General features: G+C 31.1%; 1 long non-coding RNA gene across 1 annotated transcript; it reads left to right on the top strand.

The window, feature by feature from the left end:
- Positions 1 to 4,523: 4,523 nt before the first annotated feature.
- Positions 4,524 to 7,438, top strand: LOC143063986 (uncharacterized). Its single transcript, XR_012975154.1, has 2 exons — positions 4,524 to 4,681; positions 6,687 to 7,438. It is a non-coding gene; the product is annotated as an uncharacterized LOC143063986 (long non-coding RNA).
- The last annotated feature ends 5,933 nt before the right edge of the window (positions 7,439 to 13,371 follow it).

Below are 13,371 nucleotides of genomic sequence, written 5' to 3'. Positions count from 1 at the left end.
CCCCAAAAAGGGCTAGCTTGGCTGCGTCGACACGCTGTTGTTTCCCGCCATACGTGCACAATTCGCCATTCGAATCCACCGAGCAAAACAGAAATGAAAAGTGTTTGTAAAGAAAGTTCTTTCTCACATTGTACCAGAAAATGCAAATTTAAACAAAAAACAACGTGTCATACATCTTAAAAAGTTATCCTAAAGTTTGCTGATTGTATAATAGTACTTGACTGCGACACAGATCGTATACACAAACAATACATGCTCTTGTTTGGTTGTAAAAACCATAAAAAGTACTGTTTGTTCAAACATACCTCTGCATTAAACTAAAACTTCAAACAACTCGTATAGTTTACAAATCATATAGGGAATTGTATAGTTGTTTGAAATAATTTATTTTAATATTTCGTCTGGCTGTATTAAGTGTGTAATACTGTGTACCGGGAGATGAAAAACTGTTGTGTTGTGGGTGTTTTAGAATATATTTTTTTTTTCTCTTTGACTATACCTATGTATTGATTACTGATCATCAATCTTACATTGAATGTGTTGAACAATCATTGCCATTTTATGATGTTGTTGTAACAAGTAATAATTTTGTCCACACCATTCCAATGAATTGATTGATTGCCAATGGGTGTTATACGAAGAAAATTGTACTGCCCCAAAATTATTACTGAAACATTCATTGCCTCTAAATAAAATATTACATGTAATTACAGTTTTAAGTTTATGCGATTTTTTATTCCAAAATTCGTCAATTTGTTTTTTAGAAATATTCATACAATTACCTTCCTAATAACACATGCATCTATTGAAAGGATTTCCGTGTGCAAGTAACTTTTTTTTTTAATTTGAGGTCAAATCTTACGAATTGAAAGCGAAAACAAAAGAATATCTTGGATCATAAACCAAGTAAAAAGGACCAAAAACATAACCCAGCCCAAACTGTCTACAACCAGCTAGTGTGGGTGGAGTTGAATTCTATGTTTTCATATTAGTACGTTATTTGTGAGCTGTGTAAAACTGAAAAAAAGGTATCCTAATACAAAAGGAACCTAGGGAACTGGGGAAAAAATGATATAAAAAGTAGGAATAATTACTCCTACAGATTGTCTCCCAAGTAATTCTTACAGAATAGTTCAAATCTTTATTTTTTTAATTTTTTTTTTAAACCCATACAAATATAAATGAAACCCGAAACCAAAAAAGAATAAAATTTATATTCGAGAGACTCTTTGAAACTATGCAATTTTCTACTTTAAATGCAATTCCGACAAAGAATGGAACTAGTTAAGTATTGCCTCACAACCCCACACTTGGCATACGAGGAAATTGACATTTTGTAGACGTGTTGATGATTGGTTTTTAGTTTACAATGTTCAACTAACATGAAACTATTTTCGAAAATTTATTTAAAAAAAATCCGCTTTAAGACAAATGTATGCATTTACGAGATTACATGTTAAAAGTATAAGAGAAAATGATACATTTTATATGACTCTATTAAGACACAACATTTTACAGTACATAAATAATCTATTGTATGAATGTTAGATGTCATTATAATTCTCGTCTATCATAGCTTAAATGGTTGTACTATTAAAGTATAGTGTTTCATAACAAAGTATTATGTTATTGATAGCGGAACAATCCTTTAACATGTTAACATGCTTTGTAAACTAAAGACCTTACAGACGATTAAAAGTTAAATAACAACGGTCGATTAATTTTTGGTTGAGCTGGTCAAACTGACCAACATCGTAGGTATAATAGGTAAAATTAATAAATGTGAAATGTAATAAAGACTATTGAAAAAAAATCGCCGATTATATATAAATGAGTTCATTATTTAGAGTAAAGAAATCCGTATTTGATGCTTTACTGCGTATCATGGATTGATCAATTGATATAACACATGTGATATTCAATCTTAATATACTATTATAGATATCCGGCACTGGTGTTATTTATCAATACAACTAGCTTCAATTGTACGTAGAAGACTGCTACAGAAACGCCTAGGACAATACGTAAAACACTAAACAAAACACTGAAGAGGCTGTATAATATACCTGGAAAATATATATGCAACTCTGAAATTGTGTAACCTTTAATTACAATCGGTAATATAACACATTTGTAGATCTTATGCAGCTGACCATTTTCGCTGTTTCCCTACATATATTATAGATTTTCAAGAAAATATAAAAAAATCAAAATGTGTACAATTTATTGTTCAAAGATACACCGTAAATACATCCTACATAGTTTCAATTGACGATGTTGATCATTATTGGTATAATTTATCTTGCTTATACTATAACGTTTGCTTCTCACAATACAGAAAATGTGCCAATACTCATGCAACTGCATATCGAGTATCATTGACCTACTAGTAGTGGTTCCCTATAAACTGACATTATTAATGGCACACTAATACATGTAATCTAAGCAAAAGTTAGCAAAATTCAATAGTATTCAAAAGGATGACTGAGAATGCTGACCAAATCAATGTGAAAAATTCTGCTTGGTGACTAACCACCAGAAGGTCCCAACCACAAACTAATACCGTGTTGGCACCGCCGCCGTAAACAGAACGCATAGAACTCACCTTTTCGACTTCATCGAGGCGAGAAATAAAAAATCAACTCTGATTTTTTTCCAAATTTTCCTGTTTGCATCAAGCCTTTTGACTACAACTCGATCATTAGAAAGAAGTGTTTATCATATTATTTATAGTGGTCCTACATAGTATAAGTGTGCATGTTATGGACGGTCGCTTAGATTTGAGGTAAACCTCGATCATTAAAGCGTTTCTTGTATGTTACATTTTCAATTGTTCACAAAGGATATAAGATTTATTATATCTCCTTATGTGTTTTAAGTAGAAATTACAAGCACTGAGTTGAAAACACTAAAAACAAGGCATAAATCTAAACTTGGAACCCACATAGAGATAATTTTTTTATGTTTGTGTATGTGTGTGTTTGTTTTTTGTTTTTTGTTTTTAAATTATTTTTTTATTTGTATCTCTGGTTGTATTGATAGAAAACAATTTGACATCTTAATATTTCCATGATGTAAATTCTAATAATTTTTCGTATAAATCCTTTTAGCATAAAAATATTCTAAGTTCTAAAATCAAGGTCGGTCAGTTTACAAATTTATATTTCACAATTTCTTTAATCGGCAGAAAGACGATATAAACTTAACAAACACACGGCCGAGTGTTCCTAAACAACAAAAATATTCGCCCATTTAATAACAAAACAAGAGTATTTACTTTCTAATGCTAGTTATGAAAGTGAATTATGTTATCTATTTACGTTAAGACTACCGGATTTCGGAATCAATTGCCATAATAAAGAACATTGAATATGTCGGCAGCTTTTCTTATATAGAATATTCAACAAATTAATCATTCTACATACAATAAATATCATTGATGCGGTCACTTTCTGTAAATTTACTGTTCACAAAATATAAGGGCGAAAACTATTGGGGTTTGGAGTTGGTTTGGTGTGGAGTTTGGTGTGGAGAGGGGTGTCTGAGGATCTTTATGCTCTGTATATTCGTAGTGTGTTTGTGCTCCGTCTGTTTGATTAGAGAGCCATTTCTGAGTCTTATGAAAACGACACGCTTGCACGTCTGGTGTTATAAATGATATAGAGCCTGATGTTTATTTTGATGATTTTCTACTTTTTCTACTTTAAAGAAAACGAAAGGCATTGTTTACGTTGCCAATACAGGTTCTTCCTGGGTAAAGTGTTCCAGACAGATATATCAGAGTTTCTCCAGAATTATCATAACTACCACATGTATGTTGTCCACATTCATATTAAGTATAAAAGCATATGTTGATTTCAATTGAAAAAAGTATTGGTCTCTTGAAGTTGAATGGCCGAATTTTAACACTCAACCAAATATGTCGTAAATTTCAGTTATAAAATATATAATATTAAGTGAAATTTGTACACCATGAACATTGTATATTAGTTATACGAGACAGGTTTATTACATCTTAACGTATTTGACAATGAACCCGCACCTGCTTAACACAACGAACTTTAAAAAAAATATTCTGGAATCAAGCTACTCATGGCAATATGGTCAATGTTTCATCTGTAGCGTAGCTTGGGATTGTCGAAATAATCATTTTGACATAAAGGTATTACTCAATACATTAAATACAGAAAGGACAAACATACACGATATGATTACATATTTTTTTTTCTTTTAACTTATCGGGTTTGTTAAGACTATGATTTCACAGGACTTTACTCGCTCGCTCTGTTCAAATGGGAACCCATAATAATAAAATCGACACTTTTCAGTTCTGCCTAATATACAACATGTTGAATATTTCAGATTGTTATTTATATACATTTAAGATATGGACACTAAGATCCCAGACTATATCATTAATAAATAATCATAAAGATGTTTTAATAGTCAGTATGCCATCAATCAGAACCTGTCGATTTCCTAATAACCTGTCATAAGACAATAAAACCTGTTTGATTCCGTGTTATCGTTGTTTTCTCAATAATCACACGGAAAAATATGTAGATTATGACTTTTACAATTGTTCTCTACCCCATTCAAAAATGAATATACTTTATATGCAATATCAAAAATAAATTTGAGAATATAAACTGTGTTAGGAACCGTAAGGCTATCGAATATGGTAAGTACTAGTTTTCATTTCTTTTAATCATTTTATGAAAATATAAAACACTTTCATAACAAATTGTTTTTGCAATTATCAAATATTGTGAATTATATAATATATGGAAATGCGCATGCTTTCGTTTCAACAGCAACATATATACTTTCTTTTATTAGAGAATGCTCTTTAGCAGTTCGAAGTTATTTCCGTACCTTTAAATCATTCAAAAATTGGACCACAGAACCAAACATAATTATCAATACGTAGGCATAAAAGAGGTTTTTTTCTTATTCTTAAATCTTACCTTGATACGTATTTTTCGTAATATTCACTTGTTTTAGGAGCCCTCCATTTTACAGGAAAATGAAAATTAAATAAGAAACTATTATACCAGGTTAACAAATCTTATCTCAAACTTGTCAACACAAGTAATATATAACTAAGGTATTATACTTTGACAAAAACACTAATCGGTCACCTGGATGTAATGTCCTATCAATCATTGATTGATTACTTGGGGTCAACGGGTCAAAAGATAATTATACCGTATTGGTGTGATCGGTATGTATGTACAATCTTTTTCAAGGAAAACACTTTTTTGGCAAACCGCTGATTCAGGAAACATTTTAGGGAAATTTTCTTTCTATCGATTTGTAAGTGCGTAATCTTAAAGTGTTCTCTTTTTTTATTGTCTCATAATAGTGTTTTAAATTACATTTAAGTATACAAGAAGGTGCATGATTGCCAATGAAACAACTCCTTACCTGAGACCAAAATGGTATAGAAGACAACAACTTTAGGTCACCACACGACCTTTAAAAATGAGCAAAACTTCATACCGCATAGTGAGTTATACTTATTATGTCGACTAACAGGGAGGCAGACACGCCACATTACTTATGTTATCTTGTGTTTCATCGTCCATATTACTTCAATAGAAGAGGGAAAGAAAACCTGTTCTGGCAGTAAAACATTCATTTTGTAATCTTACAACGATAAACAAAACATGAAAAGTTAGGAAAGAAAGATATAAAGAAAATGTCAGTTAACTTGAAATTGGTTGATGGAAATTGTAGGTAGCTTGAGTCCGTTAAAAGCTTTTCGAAAACACACTGTGGAAAATCAAATTAGATGTGTGGATTATATATTTTGAATCCAAACACAAAACTAAAAAAAAACTAACTTTCCTCCTTGTAAGCGTCTTGTTTATACTAAGTTATTGGTATTATTATAATTTCCGGAAAAAAATGAAATATAACAGACTCTACTACTATTTTTTGTTCTTGTTATAAGACATCATTAAAAAATGACTTGTATGTTACCATCTGTGTAAATTTAAATTCAAAGTATTAAAAGCGAGATAATCATTATAAACGTTGTGTTTTTCAATGAAATGTTCATCGAGATGAGTTATGTTTTGTACGTAAATCAGGATCATGCATTTTAGTTTTGTGTATGGATTCAAAATATATAATCCACACATCTAATTTGATTTTCCACAGTGTGTTTTCGGAAAGCTTAAAGTTTTAGCGGACTCAAGCTACCTACAATTTCCAGCAACCAATTAAGCTAGTTAGTGGTTTTCCGTTTGAATGGTTTTACACTAGTATATTTTTGGAGCCTTTTATAGCTTGCTGTTCGGTTTGAGCCAAGGCTCCGTGTTGAAGACCATACCTTGACCTGTAATGGTTTACTTTTATAAATTGTGACTTGGATGGAGAGTTGTCTAATTGGCACTCATACCACAATAACTCGTCATTTTTCATTCATTCAGCAAAGACAGTGATTTTTCAATGTATTAAGTTGCATTTTAAGCCATAATTATGTGTAACAGAATGAACATCTTTTATTATTTCAGAGCGATTTCTTTCTAACAGAATAGCGCGATACGTTGTTATTATGAAAAACATATCAATGATATATTTTTTCATAGAATGGCAATATATTTTTTGTAAGAAAACAATTTCGACAATATTGCCATATGTGTTACAAACAAAAATAAAACACCATTCGTTCATTTCAGGTAAGGTGGAATAGGCAAAATATGATCGCTGACACTGATATCCCCTACATGATTTGAAATGAGTAAATGGAGTGAGATTGGCAATAAAATAACGAGTCCACATAGTCCAAACAACGCGATTGACTTTAATTTTTATAGCAAAAACCAAACCGTATACAGTCAGCTATGAAAGAACTCGAAGTTACAAAAAAGTGAAACGATTAAAAAAAAACCAAAAAAACAACGGTCTGATTTATGAAACAAAAAACGAAAAACGGATATAACAGATAACAACTAACGACACTCACTGCATTACATGCTCATGGATTGTGACACGTACGTAAAAAAAACCGGCGGGATTAAAAATGTTTGAGAGCCTTAACCATCACAGTACTAAGGACTTAGGAGTATCGGCGAAACATAAGAACAACCTGTAAAGAAGAAATAGCTTAACTCATCAGATCAACGCGAACAATAGTAAACGAATTTTGTTCTGAAACGGTAATTTTGATCTGCACAACTCTCAAAAGACTGAATATGTCTTTCAGTAAATTTAATTTGCAGTTATTTTCCCTCAGGTAAGATCAGAACTGACAATTCACTTTCAATCAATTATGAAATATTCAGTCTTACATACTAGTATCATAATTACATAGTTTATACGTAATGGCCATGCATGAAATCTGAATATTTTGTCACATTATTTCTAAGAAACTACAAATAAAGGCTTTCTGAAATTTGGAATCAACTTTCATGTGAGCACGCTAACAGTACATGAATCAAATTGGTGTTTTCGTTCTTCTATAACGTCATGGATATATATATATTCTTGACTCATCAGTTGATGAGTCAAGAATATGTTTAAGAACGTCTTGCTTCCAAAAAAGTTCATTGGAAGATACCAATACCTTGTTGATAAATATTCCATATCAGCTTCAGAAGTAATACACGTGGTCTTGAACTATAGATTCTAGGTACTGACGTTGTTTATCATTTTGATTACGTATCCCTTTTTGTCCATGTATATTTTAAACCTTGACTGTTTATCCATTTTTATTATACCGTATAGCGGGTTACTTTTGCGAGTATACGATTTCGCTATTTTCATTGAACAAGATATTTGAAATATTTTGGCGGATTCAAAACTGTAATACATTTGTATGTACACTTTTAAATTTAGGAATTTGTTTGGGCGATTTTGTTCTATCCGCGAAAATAAGCAAAAATTGACACCCCGGGAAAATAACCCGCTACACGGTATACTTATGACTTGGATTAGTACTTATATATCTCCCCACAGTGTTATTATGCTTCGAGCATGGCAATAAATAAAACTGGATACCAGCATCAAATTTAGCAAACTGCATTACTCCATATTTTTTTTAATGTGATGTTACTATGATCATTTAATTTATTTTCTTCTTCGTTAATTTTTTTATATTCAACCTTAAATTTATGATTAATAGGCATGTTGTGCATTATAATCTACATTATTAAATAAATTACAAACACTTGATAGTATGACTGAACCTTTTCATATTATCATGATGCAAGTATGGACTAAGTTAACGTTAGTTGCCTTCGTCCATTCCTGCATGGAATAAGCTTAGTTCTCAAGTTTTTCATGTTTACATAATATGAAAAGGTTCAGTCATGCTATCAAGGGTTTGAAATTTATTTGACAAGGTAATTTATAATGCACAATATGCCTTTAAATCATAAATCTTAAGTTGAATATCAGTTCAAAAATAATAATAATCAAACTTAAATCATTTTAACAATAAAGCGGTAAGGAGAAAACCCGGTTTTCTCTACTTGTTGTTCATTTCCAACCTTGTTTTTGGTCAATTTTGAATTCTTGGCTTTCGTTTTTCTTCATATACTTGGTCTGAATGCCATTTTGAGTTTCTTTGTTTACACAGTTGTTTGTTTTATAGTGATTGAGATTATATTACAAAGTCGACTGCTGTACCCAAATTTTGACGTTTTTACACTTTGCTGTCAGTATAATCGAAGTCTATGCGACTGTCATACAAATGAGAGGTTTAGCTAGCTATAAAACCAGGTTGAAGCCACCATTTTCGAGATAAGAAATTACCTGTACCAAGTCAGTTGTTTCCATTCGTTAGATATGTTTGAGCTTTTAATTTAGAAATTTTTATAAAGGTCTTTCAGATTTGAATTTCCCTTGGATTTTGGCAATTTTACGTTTTATTTATAGCTCATCAACTTTAATTCTCATTTACATACAGTAGGGTTCCTGGTTAGATTACCGTTCCGAGATGAAAATTTCAGGGGACTTAATTGTCGGCTCTCCCTTGACACCATTTGCGAGTATAATCTTGAAGAAACAATGATAGTCCGTCGGAAGGAGACGATAAATGGTTGACCCATGTTAAGTGCGAGCCATATCTCTTGCACGTTAAAGACACCATTGTAGACTTCAAAAAAAGAGCAGGCTAACGCTGCTACAAGGCAGAACTCGCACCCGCAAAGTGGAAAGGGATTAATATAAATTTCAAAAATTGTTTCCCAATCCATTATAAATAAATATGTTTAAACTAACTAAACTACAGTAGGGATATCTTTATGTGCAATTGGTCACAGTAAAACTTGTTCAAGCATTAACGAATTTTAGCTTGTTATTGGATATGTAGTCAGAGTCGAAATTAAAATATATGACTCGTAAACCTATTGACACATACATGACAAATTGATAACATCTTATTGGAATTATTTAATCAATTTATAAACTGTTAAGGGCTTTAACATTCTTTATTACATTTATAATTTATATGTTAGTAATTGCATATGAGACAGCATCAGAACACTTGGTAGCTTCTTTTCAGTTTGTGATTTCAATAATGGTTATCATCAAACATGACAGTCATGGCCATAACATAACATATGGATAAACTTTAATAGAAAGGGAAAAACTGTAAACAGGATCAATAATCAGCCATAGAAAATCTATAAAAATGCCAAATTTACAAGATTTAAAAAGACATGATATTGATATGAAAAGGTTGGTTGACAAATGAACTGTTGAAATTTTCAGTCCTGCATTTGTTTATTATTTAAAAACTGTAATGAATTATGCGAAAAAACAACTTTGTAAGATGGTTAGTACTTTGAACTGTTAAACCGAAGGGAATGAATCTTATTAAATAAAAATTATAAAAAAATAATAGAAATCTATTTTGCTATTTCCGGTTGGCGGCCTTAGCAGCCTTAAAAAAAAACGATAGAACCAAAGGAAATGAGTCGTATTAATGTACCAATTGGTAAATCAATTTAAGTATTAAAAAGAAAATTCTCATTGCCATATAAAAATCAGCTAGAACATGGATGAATGATACTTTAGAAGGGATAATTGTAGAGTTAATTTTCAATTGAATTCTTAATGTATGTGTTATATCAATTGTCCATATTATAAGAGTAATCAAAATTGTGCAAACTAATCTGCTAATCTTTATGCAGAAATTAAGCAAATAATAGTAATTGTAATGGTTTAGAAAAATGTATACCAATCAAATTCAGAAGAAACAAATATTTGTAAAATTTGTGTCGTGTCGAAAATTGTTCTCAAATCTTATTCCCAGAGGATTTCGAATTTCCTTTGGTTCATTGAAAGAAAAGAGGGACGAAATATACCAGAGGGACAGTCAAACTCATAAATCGAAAATAAACTGACAACGCCATGGCTAAAAACAGACAAACAATAGTAAACATGACACAACATAGACAACTACAGAATAAGCAAGAATAAGAATAAGAACCCCACCAGAAACTAGGGGTGATCTCAGGTGCTCCGAAAGGGTAAGCATATCCTGCTCCACATGTGGCACTCGTCGTGTTGCTTATGGGATAACAAATCCGGTAAATAGTCTAATTCGGTAGGTCACGTTCATGAAAGGGAAGGGAATTGTAATTACGATGTAAGGAACATATCCGATATCATTTGTGAAACAGTTATTCCATAACGGTCAACCAACTCGTGATGGCGTCCGTTAAATTTACGAAGGAATGATTTCAACCTCACCATTTGGAACTCTTTTTTAATAGCTTCCTTGTGAGCAGCAACCCTCTATCAAGAAAATCATGATAGGAAATGCATGTAAGCATACAAATTTTAAAAGACAATTTTCTGTTCATTTTCGTAGAAAGTTAGCATGCAAAAGAATTTTAGTTTATACTATTAAAGGTAATTTTATTTTGTGAATTGATATCCCTTGAAGAAATACGTTTTTCCTTTAAGTAAATTTGTGAACAAAAAGAGGCATAGCTCTTCCAACAGTGGTGCTAAACCAAAAACAATTAAGACAAATACCAGGGGATAAATACCATGTTAGTACATTTATTTTCCTGTATCGACAAATTGAGATGTCACCTTTTTCCATGAGGCGAAATAGCAAACTTGTCCCAACATTAAGTTTTCTCTTCCAACTGTGCAGTTATTTACCTGTTCATATAAACACCATACTAAGTTGTCTCAAAAGCTAATAAACGGTAATTGATTAACTGTAACCAAATTATCTGAACAGTACTGCACCAACAGCACTGGATAAGTCTGAAAATTGAATGAAAAACTAAATGTGTCTGAATTATAGATCAATCAGGCTTTTAAAATGATGTTCAGATCAAAATGATTATTTCAGATAAAATTTGGTTTACTGCAATTCAAAAGATAGAATACTAAAATGAAGATGACAAAAGACACACAGTACTGATATAAGAAATTTCGCAGGTATTGTATTTTAAAGTTAAAAGGTAATAACAACTTTTTAATAAATCATGCTCCCCAGACCAAAGTTTCAATAAGTGCATATCCAATCGATTTATTGATTATAAGTGTTAAGACTTCATAAAAAGTTTGTGAAAAGCGTGAATTTGTGAATTCCTGAACATAAATGTAATACTTTGACAGGATGTAGGACAAAACTATATTCGAATATCTTTCTACGGCGCTAAATCGAAAGGATCAATCAGTTTACATGGATCGTCATATAAGAATTTTACAGGTACATCGACATCAATTACGACTTGTATCTAAGAAAGAATTTAGTGAAAGTTTAGGTAATTTGTGGTAACCAAAAGCCGAACTTCAATTAACAATATACTAACTTTTAAAAAGGTGCAAATGTTTAATATATCTTTAATATCTTATCTTACTTTGAAATATATAAATATACAAAACATTTCTTTTTCTTTCAAATCTCCAGAAATGTATTGATATTTTAAGGTTTTTCTTTAAGTATATCACCGAGGGTGTCATGATTGATCAAACGAAAGACCGACCGTATGGAGGTCTTTCTCTGGGCAATCATAAAACCCGAGGTATGTTATACAAGAAAACCCTTAACATATGCATTATGTGACTCATACCGTCTACAAAATAATATTAGTTTCTGCAAAAATTTACATTATTTCAATCATATTTTACCGGCCACAATAAAGTTTGATATTCTTTGCTGATGATGTGTTTAGGTTTAAATACACCCTATGGCCCTTTTGTCAGGTGTAGTAAAACTCCCTTATTAATCTAGATATATGAACTTTAGAAATAAATGTCCAGTTTCAATAGAAATATTGCTTTAACTGCATGAAGCAAGACACAATTGAATTATTATGGTGTTAAAAAAATGCAAGTCACTTAACTGTTTACCAAACTTTGAATTTTGAAAGAAGAAGGCTTTTATACCTCATAGATTAGAATAAACGCGCGTCTAGAACAAACATAAAATTTTAATCCTGGTATCTATGATGAATTTAGTTTTTGTAATTAATTTAATGTATCAACTTTGTTTATGAAGGAGGGATGCTATTTTTGTTTGTTTATATACATGAAATTTTTAACGTTGAAAAGCAGATAACAAATTTTTAAACGAACAATTTAGAAGAATTGTTTTCACTCTTTTGTCTGGTAATACCATTTTTTTTTTATAAAACGCAGAAGTCAGGATTAAATAGTATATCCCCTTCCCATTTTACAGTTCGTGGATGTTATTCTGTAGAAAATAAGTATATTAAATAATGAGGACTATGTGAAAACAATTTCTAATTTGATAACTAATTATAAAAATAAAAGTATAAATTATCCCGATCTCGACCTACTATGGGATAACTTTAAAACTGAGGTAAGAGATATTTCAATTAATTATTGCAAATCTAAAGCTAAGGAAAAAAGAGATAATATAAACATTTTAGAAAAAGACTTACAAAGACTTGATATCCTAGCTGATTCCAGCTTTTTAGTTAAATTTTATACGGTTTTCGTGTTAAACGAAAGTGGCCGCATTCGTGTTCATCCTTAATATTGAAAGTAAGTTGTATTTTATGATAATACATAACATATATAAAGGTTGAGGATGAACACGGATGCGGCCACTTTTATTTTTGGCATATTTGGTGGATTATTCATATTTGAGCTTGAATCGGATCGTTTTTAATGACTAAATCAGTTAAAATCTTTCACATAAACTAATTGATTTAAATGAAATAGACACTTAAGTGTTTAAAAAGTGGTCAAAATCTTTCGTCAGATGAACCTTAAATTTGTGGCCAAAATCGGTCCTTACCGGACCTACTCCTTTTGGTATTTCAGTCCAATAAACAGAGGAAAGGATTATTTCTGCCTTAAACCTGCGATATATGGTGAATAAAGAAATAAACTGTTATCACAGAGATATGTTTCGCTTTTTTGTAA

Source organism: Mytilus galloprovincialis, chromosome 2 (genome assembly GCF_965363235.1).
Source record: "Mytilus galloprovincialis chromosome 2, xbMytGall1.hap1.1, whole genome shotgun sequence".
NCBI lineage: Eukaryota > Metazoa > Mollusca > Bivalvia > Mytilida > Mytilidae > Mytilus > Mytilus galloprovincialis.
This window is presented reverse-complemented; position numbering and strand designations above follow the sequence as displayed.